The sequence below is a fragment of the Pinus tabuliformis genome, chromosome 1_2 (genome assembly GCF_031772625.1).
Source record: "Pinus tabuliformis cultivar Carrire ecotype Pingquan chromosome 1_2, CPIR1, whole genome shotgun sequence".
NCBI lineage: Eukaryota > Viridiplantae > Streptophyta > Pinopsida > Pinales > Pinaceae > Pinus > Pinus tabuliformis.
In genome coordinates, this window is record NC_142298.1 from 487,438,446 (window position 1) to 487,453,952 (window position 15,507).

Here is a 15,507-nt window from a genome sequence, read left to right on the forward strand (position 1 = left end):
GTGAACAAGGATTTATTAATATGTGGGCTTTTGTTTTTTTAAGAAGAGTGGTTTTTAAGAAGAGATAGTTTTCTATTTTCTTTTAATGAATTAGATATGAGATATGATAAAGGTGCATGTTTGGGCTAGATTTTTTTAGTCGTTCGAATTTGAGGTGGTAATTTTATGGAGACTTTTTGCCTTGGGGTGATTGTGGGAGTAGCATGGAGTGCATTTCAAGCGTAAAGTTAAGGAAACCAAGAACAAGGATTTATTAATATGTGGACTTTTGTTTTTTTAAGAAGAGTGGCATCATGTAGTGTTAGTTTTCTTTTTTTTTTAATGAATTAGGTATGAGGTATGATAAAGGTCCATGTTTGGGCTAGATTTCTTTAGTCGTTGGAATTTGAGGCGGTAATTTTATGGAGACTTTTTGCCTTGGAGTGATTGTGGGAGTAGCATGGAGTGCATTCCAAGCATAAAGGTAAAGGTTTCCTTAGTATTAGATTTAGTGAACAAGGATTTATTAATATGCGGGCTTTGGTTTTTTTAAAGAAGAGTGGTCTCATGTGGTTTCCTTAGTATTAGATTTAGTTAACAAGGATTTATTAATATGCGGGCTTTGGTTTTTTTAAAGAAGAGTGGTCTCATGTAGTCTTAGTTTTCTATTTTCTCTTAATGACTTAGGTATGAGGTATGATAAAGGTGCATGTTTGGGCTAGATTTCTTTATTAGTTAGAATTTGAGGCGGTAATTTTATGGAGAGCTTTTGCCTTGGGGTGATTGTGAGAGTAGCATGGAGTGCATTTCAAGAATAAAGGTAAAGGTTTCCTTAGTATTAGATTTAATGAACAAGGATTTATTAATATGTGGGCTTTGGTTTTTTTAAGAAGAGTGGTCACATGTAGTATTAGTATTCTATTTTCTCTTAATGACTTAGCTATGAGGTATGATAAAGGTGCATGCTTGGGCTAGATTTCTTTAGTTAAAATTTGAGGCGGTAATTTATGGAGACCTTTTGCCTTGTGGTGATTGTGGGAGTAGCATGAAGTGCATTTCGAGCATAAAGGTAAAGGTTTCCTTAGTATTAGATTTGGTGAATGAGGATTTATTAATACGTGGGATTTGTTTTTTTTAAGAAGAGTGGTCTCATGTAGTGTTAGTTTTCTATTTTCTCTTAATGACTTAGGTATGAGGTATGACAAAGGTGCATGTTTGGGCTAGATTTCTTTAGTTGTTAGATGAATTTGTGTATAAGACTTAGGTATGATAAATGTGCATGTTTGGGCTATGTTTCCTTGGTTGAGTATAAGATTAACATGGCAAGATGGACACTACAATTAAATTAAAGGGTTTTTAATTATAAAATGTGCATGTTGGTGGCACCCCACCTTATTAATATAGTTTTGTGTGCTTGTGTTTTATAATGCAAAGCTTTTTGGTTTGGAATATTGGAGATATTTCTTTTTGAATAAGAAAAAATGGAAATCAATATAATAATTGAGATTCAAAATATGCATTTTGTAGTCTTGACACTCTTCATGGGGGATAGTGGAACTGAAAGATTAGATAGAAAGAATCTTAGATAAAAATTTGCCTCACGGGAAAGTGGACTTTTAGAGTCATTACGTTAATGAATTAATGGATGATGGTTGTTGCTCCTATTGTTAAGGATCGGTAGGTTTTCTAGGAAAATTTAGAGAATGCTGATTCTAGAAATGTGCCTCATGGGAAACTTTAGTGGACTTTTAGAGTCATTGTGTTGTTAATGAATTCATGGGTGATGGTTGTTGCTCCTATGTTCAAGGATGGGTAGGCTTTCTAGGAAAATTTAGAGAATGCCGTTTGCAAGAATAAATAATGTGAGTTAAATGATTTTGTCTAAATGGAAAAGGAAAATTTACTTTTAAAGAGAATGGTTTATAATATTCTATATATATATTTTTCGTTCAATAGAACTTCACTCGTGAGGAATTAGGATTTTTATTTTGTCCAATCACAGGTAGGTTTAGATATTAGAATAGCTAGACTTGTGTTTCCTATCTGGTCATTTTCAATAAAATTAAAAGACTAATCCTAGCTGTTAGGATTTGAAATTGCTATCTTCTTTTGATTTTATATTAGCCAAATGGATTTGGATGGCTCATGCAGTGCTATGATGACAAGTAGTTCACATTTATAAGGTTGATGGAAAGCTATTCAATTAAAGGTTAGCAATGATAGGTCTATAGAGAAACAAAGAATAAAATTCATAAGGTCAAATCAAAAGGAAATTCAACAAAATGGGTTGTAAGTATTAGGAATGGTGATTAAATTTGATTATGTATATGCTCTATAGGAGACATTTCATTAAGTTAAGAGGCAAACATTCAACCATGAAAATAAGAACAAACTTTATGAACGGGTTGATGTAAAATGGGAGGTGGTAAAATACATAATGAATCTAGTGTTATGCAAGATAAAATTTAGGGCTTTTATGTCTTGCATTCTTAGTTAATCTAGTGAGCAAATTTTGTCTAATTAGATTTTGTCCGAGTCAAAATCTGATTAGGGAGAAAATAAAAATATCTTATAATCATCCTTGGAGAAGTGAGGTATATGACTTAAAAGTAAAGTTCACAAAACATATTATAATTTCTATTGTCCAATGCATCCATCCCTTCCGATGATTTCCATTAGGAATTAAACAAGATGTTGGAATATGCCTCTTTGTAGGAAATTGTTGCATTAAGTCCCTTAATAAGAGGAAATAAAAATGTTGGAAAGGAGTTTCATCAAGATATTTGAGGCCTAGAGAATGCCCATTCGTAGGAAGTTGTTAGAATAAGTCTTTTGTTACAAGTAAGTAAAAAACTTGGAAAGGACTTCTATGCATATCCTAGGGCTAGAAATACGTCCATGTGATTTTTTGTTCCAAATCAATACTCTGAGATTGCTTTGACTTTGCCACTACCTGATTGTACTTTTGACTCTTTGTTGACATGGAAATCGCTAGGTTAAGTTTGACGAGTTTGTGGAGCTTGCCATCACCATTTGCCTTGTCCTCCAACTTATGCTTTCATTGTATCATACTTGCAACTATGTAAACTTGTGACGCAATTACATAATTAGGGACTAGCTACAGAATGGTTACATCTCTGTAGTTGAAACATTTAAATCAATTTTTCAAAAGAATATGTGAAACTATAGAAAAATGGACTCTCTTACCTTGAATTTCTGTAATTTATAACCCTTTGTAGCTCAAGGCATGATTTTACACCAAAATGATAACACTAGAGTGTGAGACGATGAATATGGTAGGCTTCTAGACATATGATGGGCAAAATAAATCGTGAAAAGATGACAAAAGGAGTTCATTCTTGGGACCCAACATCCTCCCACGCTAAGGATTTTGCATGCCCTATGTAGAAGCAAAATTGCAAAATTTGGAAGTTTTTTCCTGCTATACCATGGTCTTTGTAGCTTAGATTAGAATGTCAAGTCATTGCTTGAGACTCTCTACTCTTCATTGCAATGGACCATCTTGGCTTAGTGGGATTGTGTAAGTTAAATTTTTAACTTTTGCATGAAGTCTTTTATTGACTTTCTTGAGCTTTCACTTTTTCCTATACCAATATTGCATCTTCTTCAACATATTTGGTTTTGTGTTTTTAAGACTTGATTTTCTTTCCTGATATGTCATTCTAGAACTTCTAATTCCCTATTTTTTTTCACTATTTTTTTCTCTTATAAAAACAAGGGGATGGACTGTAAGTAGGAGATGATAATGGACTATAGGTAGGAGATGGCACCTAATTATACTCTGAATTCTGTGATTATTGTATGTCTTTTTCAAGATATTCAGTATATTCATAAACCTTTTGCTATGCTATATCAATCTTTGGACTAGGAACTGTTGGAAAATGCAGTATGACAACTATTAATTCTGATTTTCCTTAACCTCAATAATTGTTTGTGAACTTTATTTATCTTCTTGTGTTTTCTTTATTATTTCTTTTTCATTAAACAATTATCTAGAACAAAATAGTGAAGACAGTGGACACAAAAATTAGGCTCGGAGCTAGGGAAAAACCCATCCCCAAGGGGAAAACCCAAAAACCCTCATCTTCTTATAGAATATGCTTCAAATGAGACAATCAAGACCCAAACCCTAGACCAAGTCCTCTTCCAAGTACCAAGTCAGCCTTTCAAGAAGTCCTAGATAGATCAGATCAACACGACTCAACCTTGCTTCAACTAGCTTCCACCTTCAACTTCATCCCTAGCTTTGACCCTGCAACTTTAACTTGCAATTTTGGCCCTGTAGTTGCTGTAGAAACCATAATTTTTGCACAAGACACTTCTTCAAGGGATCCTTCTTTGAGCAAAATAGATTTTCCCAAAGTTAATGAGCTCAAAACAAAGTATTCTCTCTTCCAACAACTTGACACTGCAATTTGATCTTCTGTAATTCAGACCTACAATTTTGGCGTTCTTGGACGCTACAAAAGCCCTAGATTTTGCACAAGTGAGAGAGATAGAGCACAAAAACATAATTTCTTCCTTCTTCTTGGATTGTCCTTGCCTTCTAGACCTTCACTCTTCCTTTCTTGCCTCTTCTAGCTTTAGATCAAACTTCTTGAAATATCGAACTCATGTGTAAGTGAGTGCCAAAGGAGGTTGAAACTGTTTCTATTTATAGCCTTTCCAAGGGGTCGAATTCCCTTCTTTAGGCCGACTTGTCGCTGCTAGGGCCAACTTCTACTTTGGAGGTTTCCAGGACTTTCTAGACTCAAAATAAATTCTTTTACAAGGCACATTTTGCTTGGAAGAGTCTTCATGACAATATATGCTATGACCTAACAAACCCTAGAAGCATGAAAAACCTGCATTTACCTAGAAGACCATCAATAAACAGCATGAAACCCATGCTTTAAAATAATATTTATTTTTCTTCTTCTTATGTTTGTTACATAAGATGCATATTGAAATGAGTACGATAACAATTATGAAGAGTGAAACTAGTTACATTTCTACCAATAACTTTTGGTTATGTGACTGAAGGTGACAATAAATCAGAGACTTGATCTCTTTCTATAGACTTTTGAAGAGATGTCTTTCCTTGGTGGGCAGTTGTTTTCTCTATCAGACTTACTAACTTCAATTATCGATTGTTTTGGAATCTCAACATTATCTTGCTTCCTCAATTCCCTAGTCATATTGCAGATAGTGCTTCAAAGCTCATGTATGAAATATGTGGTCTTCTTTTCTGTAGCGTTATTGTACATGGGCTTCTGTACAAGAGATATTTTTTTCTTTGCCTCTTTTATAATTTTCCCCTCCATTTTCCCTATTTCCTTCTTATTTGATTCTATTTTTCTGTGTTTGTGATTGTGCCTTAGCTTTTGTGGTTTCAAGTTAACTCTATCGGTCCTTATTTCTTCCTTGTTAGAAACCATAAGCTTAGGGTTTGAAATTTCAGTTTTGAAAACCCTAGCCTTTGGGAAGTTTTAGGTGCTTCTTTGAAGTAATATCTTACGAGGGGTGGCTCCCAATTATCACCATGTTGATTTAATTCAACCTCAACCACAATGTTAACTAGCCTGAAATGATATAGGCTTCTATCTATATTCCTCCAGTTCCGTTGAATATTAGAAGCCATTTTCTTGAGACTATTAAATAGATAATATGGAAAATTTATCTCATAACCTTTCTCAAAATGCACGAGTAGACGAAGATGATGATAGAGTACTAATCCATACTTGCCCTCATAGGTCATGACTATTTCAAGTTTTATGAGGAATTTCTTCCATTCGTCTCCTTTGATTTTCTGGTTCTTAAACCAATTTTCACTAGTTCTAGGTTGTTGATTTTGGGTAGCATCGGATGTGCTCTGGCTCCATAATTTTGTGGAGGGGCTAAAATACATGAGATCTCCAGAACCCATAAATCGTTTGGAGAAATTCCACCTAGATGAGGATTTATTAAAATAATTAATATTTTTAATGGGTTTCTAAGTCTAAACTTAGGAAAATAAAAATATTAATGGGTATTAATAAGAATATGGGTGAGAAACTTCCAAGTGACGAGGATAAAGTATGTTTCAATCTTATTCGTTGATTAGGGACTTAATCTTGGTCGTTGATTCATCAACAAGAAAAGTATAAGAGGAGGCTTGAGGGTCAATTAGAGATACACTTGAGAGATCGAAGAGTTTTATTTTTCTGGGGCGAGGTTTGCTGAGAAAATTGAACAAGTGATTGGTTGCAGCAAAGGGGCAAGGATAGTTGAGGTCGGAGGATTTGCTTCAGGACCTCGAATACACAACAGAGAGAGGCAAAGAGATGCCAGAGGAGGAAGCACAAACCCTATGGGGCTGATGTTGGGCCAAGAAGGGCCCACGCATTTCCAATGAAAGGGAAGAGCCACCCTCCAGCAAAAATTCGAATTTAGCTTGGGGAGCAACAGAATCAGTCGAAAAGGTTGACATCAGAGCTTCAGGGGGCAAAGTAGGTAGCGCAGTGCTGACACAATGTCCCAGTGTGCTCCACGCAGGCACACATAACTACTACATAGGGGCAGCGCAGTTGTAGCTAGGGACGATCAGTCTCGTTGCCGGATCAAAGAGTTTTTTGCCGCGTGAAGTGAGGTAATATCACTTAGGTTTCTACCAGTGTATTTTAATCTCTGTAACTAGATATTCGAGAGGGCATCCAAAGTGTATTCAGAACTACTGCTTAATAATAAAACCCTCAGAGCTGCTGTATCGATTTTCTCACATTGAGTTTTTCTGGGGAAATTTATCCAAAAATAACAGTGTCCCTTGTGTATTTGTCTTATTTTATTTTAGTTCATGATCTGTATGTATGTGTAGCTTGCAATAGTGTTTTCATCGTTGTTTAAATAATTAAATAACTTATTGAATGTAAAGAACAAGTAGGAGATGATAAACCAGTGATTGTAGTAGGATTTATGATGTGTAGATTCATAAATTTTCACATGGTATCAAAGCATCGCAGATCATAGGAGACTGAAGACACCAGCTAGGAGATCTAGACAATTTTTTCTAGAGAAGCAGCGGTCCTGAGTGACAACACCATTTTAGAGGCAGAGGAGCAGCTGAAGGTGTGATGCAGAGCCAAAAAAGTGACGCAGATGCTCACGTAATGACTGCGTCAGCATTTCGAGCCTATAGAGGGTGACACATAAACCAAGAGGAGCTCACGCAGTGACTGCGTCAGCTCTCTAGGCCAACACAGAGCCTGAAAGGTTCGAATCAGCCAGTTGTCAGGGCTAGAGGAGCATAACAGATTCGATTTGAGGAGTTGGCGGGATGTTGTTTCTGTTGGTGCAGAAAATGTTTGTGGACACAGAGCCAAGGTTGAGGGAGTCATTGCCTTGACAAATTTCTGGCCAAAGAAATCTAGATCCAGGTTGCAGCAGCAAAGGAGGATTGGAAAGGAGTGATTCGACATTTGGTCAGAGGATTTCCGTGAATAAATCAAGACTCAGAGGGAGTCTAGAGGAGCTTGTTTCTTAGAGGGTTTCTTGCACCAAAGAAATCCAGATTTGGATCTTGCTAAATTGACAGCATGAGAGGGAGAAGAGAACTAGTCCTATTTTGGATCAGAGATGGCAATGAATGGGTTGAGGGACCTAGACAGATTGGATGGAGCATCCAATTTTTTCATCTGGAAGGCCAGGATCCTGGCAATCCTAGACAAACATCGCATCAAGGACTATGCCTTGAAAGTAGTTGCTATGCCAGTCGACACTAATCCGATGAAGAAGGAGGAGGCCCAGGCTAAAGCCAAGTGCATGATCCTAAACGGGGTCAAAGATCATGTAGCACCACACATTGTTAAGAAGGACACAACAAGGGATATGTGGGAGGGGCTGACCACCTTGTATTAGGGATCTTCCGTCCAACGGAAGATGCTATTAGAAAATCAGTTGAGACAATACCAGATGCAGAAGGGAGAAGAGATCAATCCCTTCCTTCTCAGGTTGTAAGGGATTCACGACCAATTGACTTCCACAGGGTCTACACTAGATCCTGAGTTCATGGTCAGGACTGTTCTCAATGCAGCCACTGAGGACTGGGAGAATTTTATCCAAAGTACCTTGGGCAGAGCGACTCTCCCTAGTTGGGAGGAGATGTGGTTAGATCTTCAACAAGAAAAGCTCAAGAGGTTGACCAAGACAAGGAGTAGCGACAAAGGAGCTCGGGTCAAGAAGGAGGAGGAGGAGGATGCAACTCTCGCATTATTGGGATAGCTAAGGGAAACATAAGTGAAAGAAGAAGGAGATAACCAAGGTCAGATGCTTCAATTGTGGGGAACTGGGACATTATGCCATTTAGTGCCCCCGAAAGAAGGGCAAGGGGGAGGCTTCTGATTCAAAGGCTGCTTCAATGAAAGCTGACAAGGAAGGCGAGGATGATGATTGTGCCATGAGTGCTCATGCATCTCTGGAGAAGAGGTGGGGCAACATGGAGTTGTAGTTGAGAGGACTACATGACGGGCATGATCCTTGAGGTGCCCAAACTCTTGGATCACATACGGCTACAGGAGCCCTTAACGACAGTAGAAAAATGACAGGTGTCGGTTGGAGCAACGTATGATGGAGCTATAGTGGCAAAGCTAGAGTGCTAAAGTCTGAGGCAACGCAATGGATGTTGTAGCAGTACGAGAGGCAGAAAGTAGTTTCCAGTAGCGCAGTGGCAGCCGGGGGTCAACATAGATTAGCAGAAGAGGTAGCTTCAGCATCACGAGGCATCCACACTGACCAACATGTTAGTTTTTGGGTGAAGTTTCAGTTACTTACTTCTCAATAATTGAGTCGCAGTGTAGCAGCTAGCAGTGGTAGTGTTATGGGAAGCATGATGCAACATGTTGAGAGGGAACTGCAGTACAAATGTCGCAGTGACAGTGGCAGAGTCATGGACAGTAGTACAAGAAGCAACAATGCAGTGGTTGAAGGGCAGCAGGCCAAGCATCGGCAGCACAAAGGACCGATGCAGTGGATCAGTGTAGTACTTCTGTTGAGAAGTGTTACTAGAGCACATTCCTCGTTATGACGGAGTGTTGATTTTGGGTAGCATCGGATGTGCTCTAGCTCCGAAATTTTGTGGAAGGGCTAGAATACTTGAGATCTCTAGAACCTAGAATCGTTTGGAGAAATTCCACCCGGATGAGGAGTTATTAAAATAATTATTATTTTTAATGGGTTCCTAAGTTTAAACTTAGGAAAATATAAAAATTAATGGTTATTAATAAGAATATGGGTGAGAAACTTCTAAGTGACGAGGATCAAGTCTGTTTTAATCTTAGCCGTCGATTAGGGACTTAATCTCAGCTATTGATTCATCAACAGGGAAAATATAAGAGGAGGCTTGAGGGCCAGTTGGAAATACACTTGAGAAAGCAAAGAGTTTGATTTTTCTAGGGCGAGGTTTGCTGAGAAAATCAAACAAGTGATCTGTTGTAGCAAAAGGGCATGGATAGTTGAGGTCGGAGGATATTCTCCAAGACCTAGAATACACAATAGAGAGAGGCAAAGAGACGCCAGAGGAGGCAGTGCAGACCCTGTGAGGCTGACGCTGGGCCAAGAAGGGCCCACACATTTCAAGCAAAAGGGAAGAGCTACCTGACTATAGAAATTTGAATTCAGCATGGGGAGCAACAAAATTAGCGAGAAACGCTGACATTAGAGCTTCAGGAGGCAAAGGAGGTAGCATAGTGATAACACAGTGTCCCATTGTGCTCCACGCAGCTACTGCGTAGGGGTAGCGCAGTTGTAGCCAGGGACGATTAGTCCAGTTGCCGGATTAAAGGGATTTTTTCCGGGTGAAGTGAGGTAATCTCACTTAGGTTTCTGTCAGTATATTTTTATCTCTGTAACTGGATAACCGAGAGGGAATCCAGAGTGTATTCAAAACTACTGCTTAATAATAAACCCTCAGATTCGCTGCATCAGTTTTCCCGCATTGGGTTTTTCTAGGGACATTTGTCCAAAAATAACAGTGTCCCTTGTGTATTTGTCTCATTTTATTTCAGTTCATGATCTGTATGTATGTGTAGTCTGTGATAGTGTTTTCATCGTTGTTTAAATAATTAAATAACTTGTTGAATGTAAAGAACAAGTAGGAGATGATAAACGAGTGATTGGAGTAGGATTTCTGATGCGTAGATTCAAACATTTTCACATAGGTAACTTCATAACCTCTGCTAACGAGGATTTTGTCACGTTGATCCATACATCTCCAATCTTTGCCTTGATCCCATAAAATTCTCTTGTGAATGCTTTGGTTGCCTTTGTATTATATACCCTTGAAATTTCTCTAAGAATTTTATCCACCTTGCTTTTTCAAATCTTCTTCTGCATTTTGGATAGGTATCAAGAAACTCAATTCCAGTGAGCTCATACCTTACTACAAGTGCCATTGCTCACCTACAACGTTAAGGAAGTATATTCCTTCAAATTCACTCTTTTGTCACATGTAGGAGTGACGGGAGCAAAATAAAAGAAGTGGATTGGAAGGATGAAAACACGTTTGGGACTCAACGTGGTGGAAATAATGTTGTAAAATATGAACCATCCTAGATAATCATCAAATTTTGATAATTACTAATGAGATTGGTGACTTTGATTCTCACTAATTCGTATTATAATGACACAATTGATCGGATATTTGGACATATTGATGTTTACATATGAAAGGGAGTTGAAATTACGAGATTTTGATCCTTCAATACATTGAATACTGTTGTTTATTGTTGCAAATGTCACTGACTTCTAGATTTTTCGTTTTTAATATATTGAATATGAACGCTTGAAAAACTGAATTAGAAAACTTTGGAATATGATCTAGAAGAAAAATAAAATTGTATTTTCCAAATATTTGTTTTCAAATAGAATTCTTCTATAGTTGTGCCCACAATTTTGTTTTCACACACACTATATATATATAAATAAATTAAACCGAGTTAGGATGAGGAGGAGAATTTTCCTCATTCACGAACTCCATCCTGAGATTGTGAAGCAAAGTTTGAACTAATTCTTATCTTGTTAAAGGCTTTTGATGTAATTTCAATCTATGCCTATTAACAAGAAAAGAAATACCTTCCTCATTAATGGTATTGACTTTTATTGATCCATTAGCATGAACAGTTAGATTTCACATTGCACTAACTAGTGTGTTTAAAGTTGTTGTTGTTGTTGTTGTTGTTTTTTTTTTTTTTTTTTTTTTTGAATAACTTTTAAATCAAAAATTAAATAAAAGAGCCCAATCCCCTGGTTTGAATTTCTTCAATTTGATGAATTTCTCATGCTATTTTTTCTTTTGTTACTAGATAATATTAGTCTTATGAATTGCATCTAGTTGATTAAGTTAAGCCAACTGTTTTTTTTGTGCCTCCGAAAGATTTAATACCATTATTTTCGTTTTGAAGGTGTTGATTTGAAACTTAGTGGAAAACAAAACTTGCTTTCCATATACAATCTTATAAGAAGTATGTCCTATAGCATTCTTCCATTTTATCTGGTGTGCCCAAAGTAATTCTAGAAGCTTTTCCACCCAATCTTTGCAATGTAAATTTATTATCTTGGTTAGAATTGCTTCAAGAAATTTATTTGTTGATTCCACTTGTCCATTGGCTTGTAGATGATACAAAGAATATTTTTCGTGTTTGACCTTATATTGTTCCATAATTTTATGGACTAACTTGGATGTAAATTGAGCACCTTGATTTATAACAATTTCTCTTGAAGCACCAAAATGAGTAAATTTTTCCTCAAATAGAAAATTAACAACATTGTTTTCAATGACATAAATTAAAGGTTTAGCTTCTATCCATTTTTCAACATAATCACTACAAATAAGAATATATCTTTTTTGATTAGAAATTGGAGCTATTGGTCCTACAAAATTTAGAACCCATTTTTCAAATAATTGTATGAGTACATGAGGTAGAAGAGGCATCTCATTTGTTTGAATTGGTCGATCCATTCTTTCATAGCTATCAAAACTTACGACATATTCTTTGGCATCCTTAAAATGGGTAGTCCAATAATATCAAGAAAGGAATTTATATGCAATTATTTTATCAACAAAATGTCCTCCGCATAGTTCATCATGACATGCTTTCAACATGTCCAATACCTCATCTTTACTTACAAATCTCTTGATTATGAGATTAGGTTCGGTTCGAAAAGTTCTCCATCTATCCAAGAGTCTGGGGCACGAAGACTAATAACCCATTGTTTTTCTCTTGTTGACAATTGTTGAGGTTACTCTCCTATAGCTAAATAGTTAGCAATATATGCATACTCATGAGTTTTAGTATAAATTGAAAATAAATGTTCATAAAAGAAACTATCATCTATATGATGATTAATTTTCATTTAGATTCTATAAAGGAAATCAAGAATGATATTTTCTTTCCTAGGTTTATCCAATAAAATAATATTAAATTCCTATAATAGTAAGAGCCATCTATTAATTCTACCATTGATTATTGGTTTATTCATTAGATATTGAATAACAAAATGATCAATATGAACAAATGTTTCATACATAGTAATATAATGTTTGAACTTGTTAATGACATGAACTACTGCAAGAAACTCTTTTTCTATTACAATAAATTTAACTCCGCAAGAGTTAAATTTTTACTTATGCAATAAATAATATAAGGAGTTTGATACTCTTTCTATCCGAAGACAATTTCTAAAAAAATATCTGAAGCATAAGTAGAAATATGAAATGGAAAAGCCCAATTTGGTCCCCTTAAAATAGGTGCTTCAAAAAGCTTTTGTTTCAAAGTGTCAAAAGCAAGTTGACATGAAGAATTCCAACAAAACTCACTATCTTTGACAAACAATTTAAAGAGTGGCAAGGATATTTTTGTAAAATTTTCTATAGCATGTCCAATAAAACTTCTTACATATTTTTGAGTTTTAGGTATTGAGAGATTACAAATCACCTCAATCTTTGCTGAATCAACTTGAATTCCTTTGTTGAATCAATTTGAATTCCCGCACTTGAAATGTGATGGTTTGAAACAATTCCTTCATTTAATAACATGTGAATTTTTTTATGATTTAGAGCTATTAGTTTGTTAAAACCTACAAAGAACTTTTTCCAAATTTTCCGAGGTTTCTTCAAAAGTATTAACATAGATTGTAAAATCATCCATGTACGCTTATACAATCATGGATTAGAGCAAAGAAAATATCTATAACTGTGTGTTGAAAAGTGGCAGAAGCATTACATAATCCAAAGAGTAATACTTTATAAGCATATGTTTCCCATGGACAAGTAAATGTCATCTTATCTTGATTTTTTAATGCAATCTATATTTCGTTATATAAACTAAAACCATCAAGAAAAGAGAAATATTTCTTTCCTACTAAGGTATCTAAAACTTGATAGACGAAAGGTAGAGGGAAATGATCTTTTAAAGTAGCTTTGTTCAATTCTCCGTAGTCTATGTAGAGTCACCACTTATCATTATTTTTAGGCACAATTACCAATGGTGGTATCTAATGGCTATGCAAAATTGGATATATGAAATTTACATTTAACAATTTTTGTATTTCCTCCTCTACAATTTCTCTCAACATAGGATTCAAGCACACTTGAGGTTTCCTGATAGGCCTAGCATTCTCCTATATATAAATGTGATGCACACATGTATTAGGATTTATGCCTTGCATATTAGTATATTCCCATGCAAATGCAATGGTATATTTTTGCAACATTTGCATTCAATGTAATTGTTGAGGCTTTTCTAGATTAAAATTAATATTTAAAGTTTTTTTTGGAGCAACCTCTACACAAATACCTCCATATTTTGTAATAGAATTAAGTAATAGCATGGAAACCCATAATAAATTTTTTTCCATAGTACATTTTTCTTGAATATTTTTGTCGAAAATCTGAGCATAACAAACTTGTCCCACAAGATATTGAGGAAAGTCATAATTATTAATGAAGTATGTAATTTTACTTTTGTCAATATCTTGTTTGAAAGTCATGGCTTGTGATATTATTAATATAGGTTGAACTATTTCATCATCATTTGTAGCATCAATCCATTCAATATGTTTTAGTTTAATGATTTTTCTTGGAGGAGGATATAATGCAATTTTCTTTGCTGAACTCTCATTAGAAATAGTCATATCCCCATATCTACAACTAATAAATGCACTGGCCATGGTTAACCATGGATTTCCTAAAATTAATAGATGACCTCCCAAGTTGGTTCTATGTGCTAAAATCATGAAACCAACTAGGTACTCCCATGAGTCTAATGAAACAAGAAAATATTGTAATATACCTTCTAGTTTAATAGTAGATCTGTTTTCCAATTGTAATACAATTGGTTTATAACGGAGATTGTTCAATTGTAGTTCATCCATTATTCTTTTTGTCATTACATTTGTTGTTGCTCCTAAATCTATGAGTGTATTTGGAATTATAACATTATTGATGTGAATGCCTACAATGGGACTTATTATATCAAGAGAATTTTTTATACAAGTCTTTTCCATCATTATACTTGCTAATCTACCAATAAGATGCACTTTTTGCGGTTCTTTTCTCTTTCTTTCAGGTTTCTTTAGACACGTTTCCTTTACTTTTTTAGCATATACAGGAATACATTTGATTTCTTGAAGTAAATTTATACAAATGCAAAGATTTCTGAACTCATATTGCTTATCAAAATAAGATGGTATTAATTGTTGTTCTACATCTAATTGTTTCTCCACATGTAATATTTCTAGAAAAGGAGGATCTTTAGACGTAGAACATTGATTTATGAAAGGGATAAAAGAAGTTTGTTTTACTGATGCATCACCTATTATTGTATTGGCAATTTCTTCCTCATTTTTATCTTCAATGATAACACAAGATTCTTTATTAAGTACCCTTCCTGATCTAAAATGAATTTCATTTAGATCTACAGGGGTAATCATATAAGTAGTAAAATTTTGTAACTCAATGTTGCACATGAGCTGAGCTACTTTATTATTTGGATTTGGAATGGGTTATGTGGGTGGTAGTTGGTTAGGTCTCGAAGGAGTTTGTGTGGAAGGAAACTGTAATTGTTGCGGTTGTGGATTTTGTGTTTCCGGAGGAGGTTGATGATAAGATTGTTGAGGAGGTCGAGAAGGATATTGGAGATAATATGGTGCATATTGAGGTTTCTTGGGAATCATATTGATGTGGATATTGAGGAAAATTTGGCATTCCTCCATAATAATTCCCTCGTCATCCTTGTTGCCAAGGTTGGTTTTGGTTTTGTGGTGGCCATGGTTTCCAGGCTAAAGGGTTATTCCAACTCTATTGTGGATATTGTTGTTATAGATTAAATTTTTGAGTAGGATCTTGAGTAATGTTTGGTTGTCACTATTGCTACGGTATTCTCTGTGTGACATAGAAAAACTATAAGGATGATAAATCCTTTGTTGCATGGTTTTATGCACATATGAAATCGATATTAATGTTATCTAAAGGACGTTCATACAGATGATGTTTTTTTC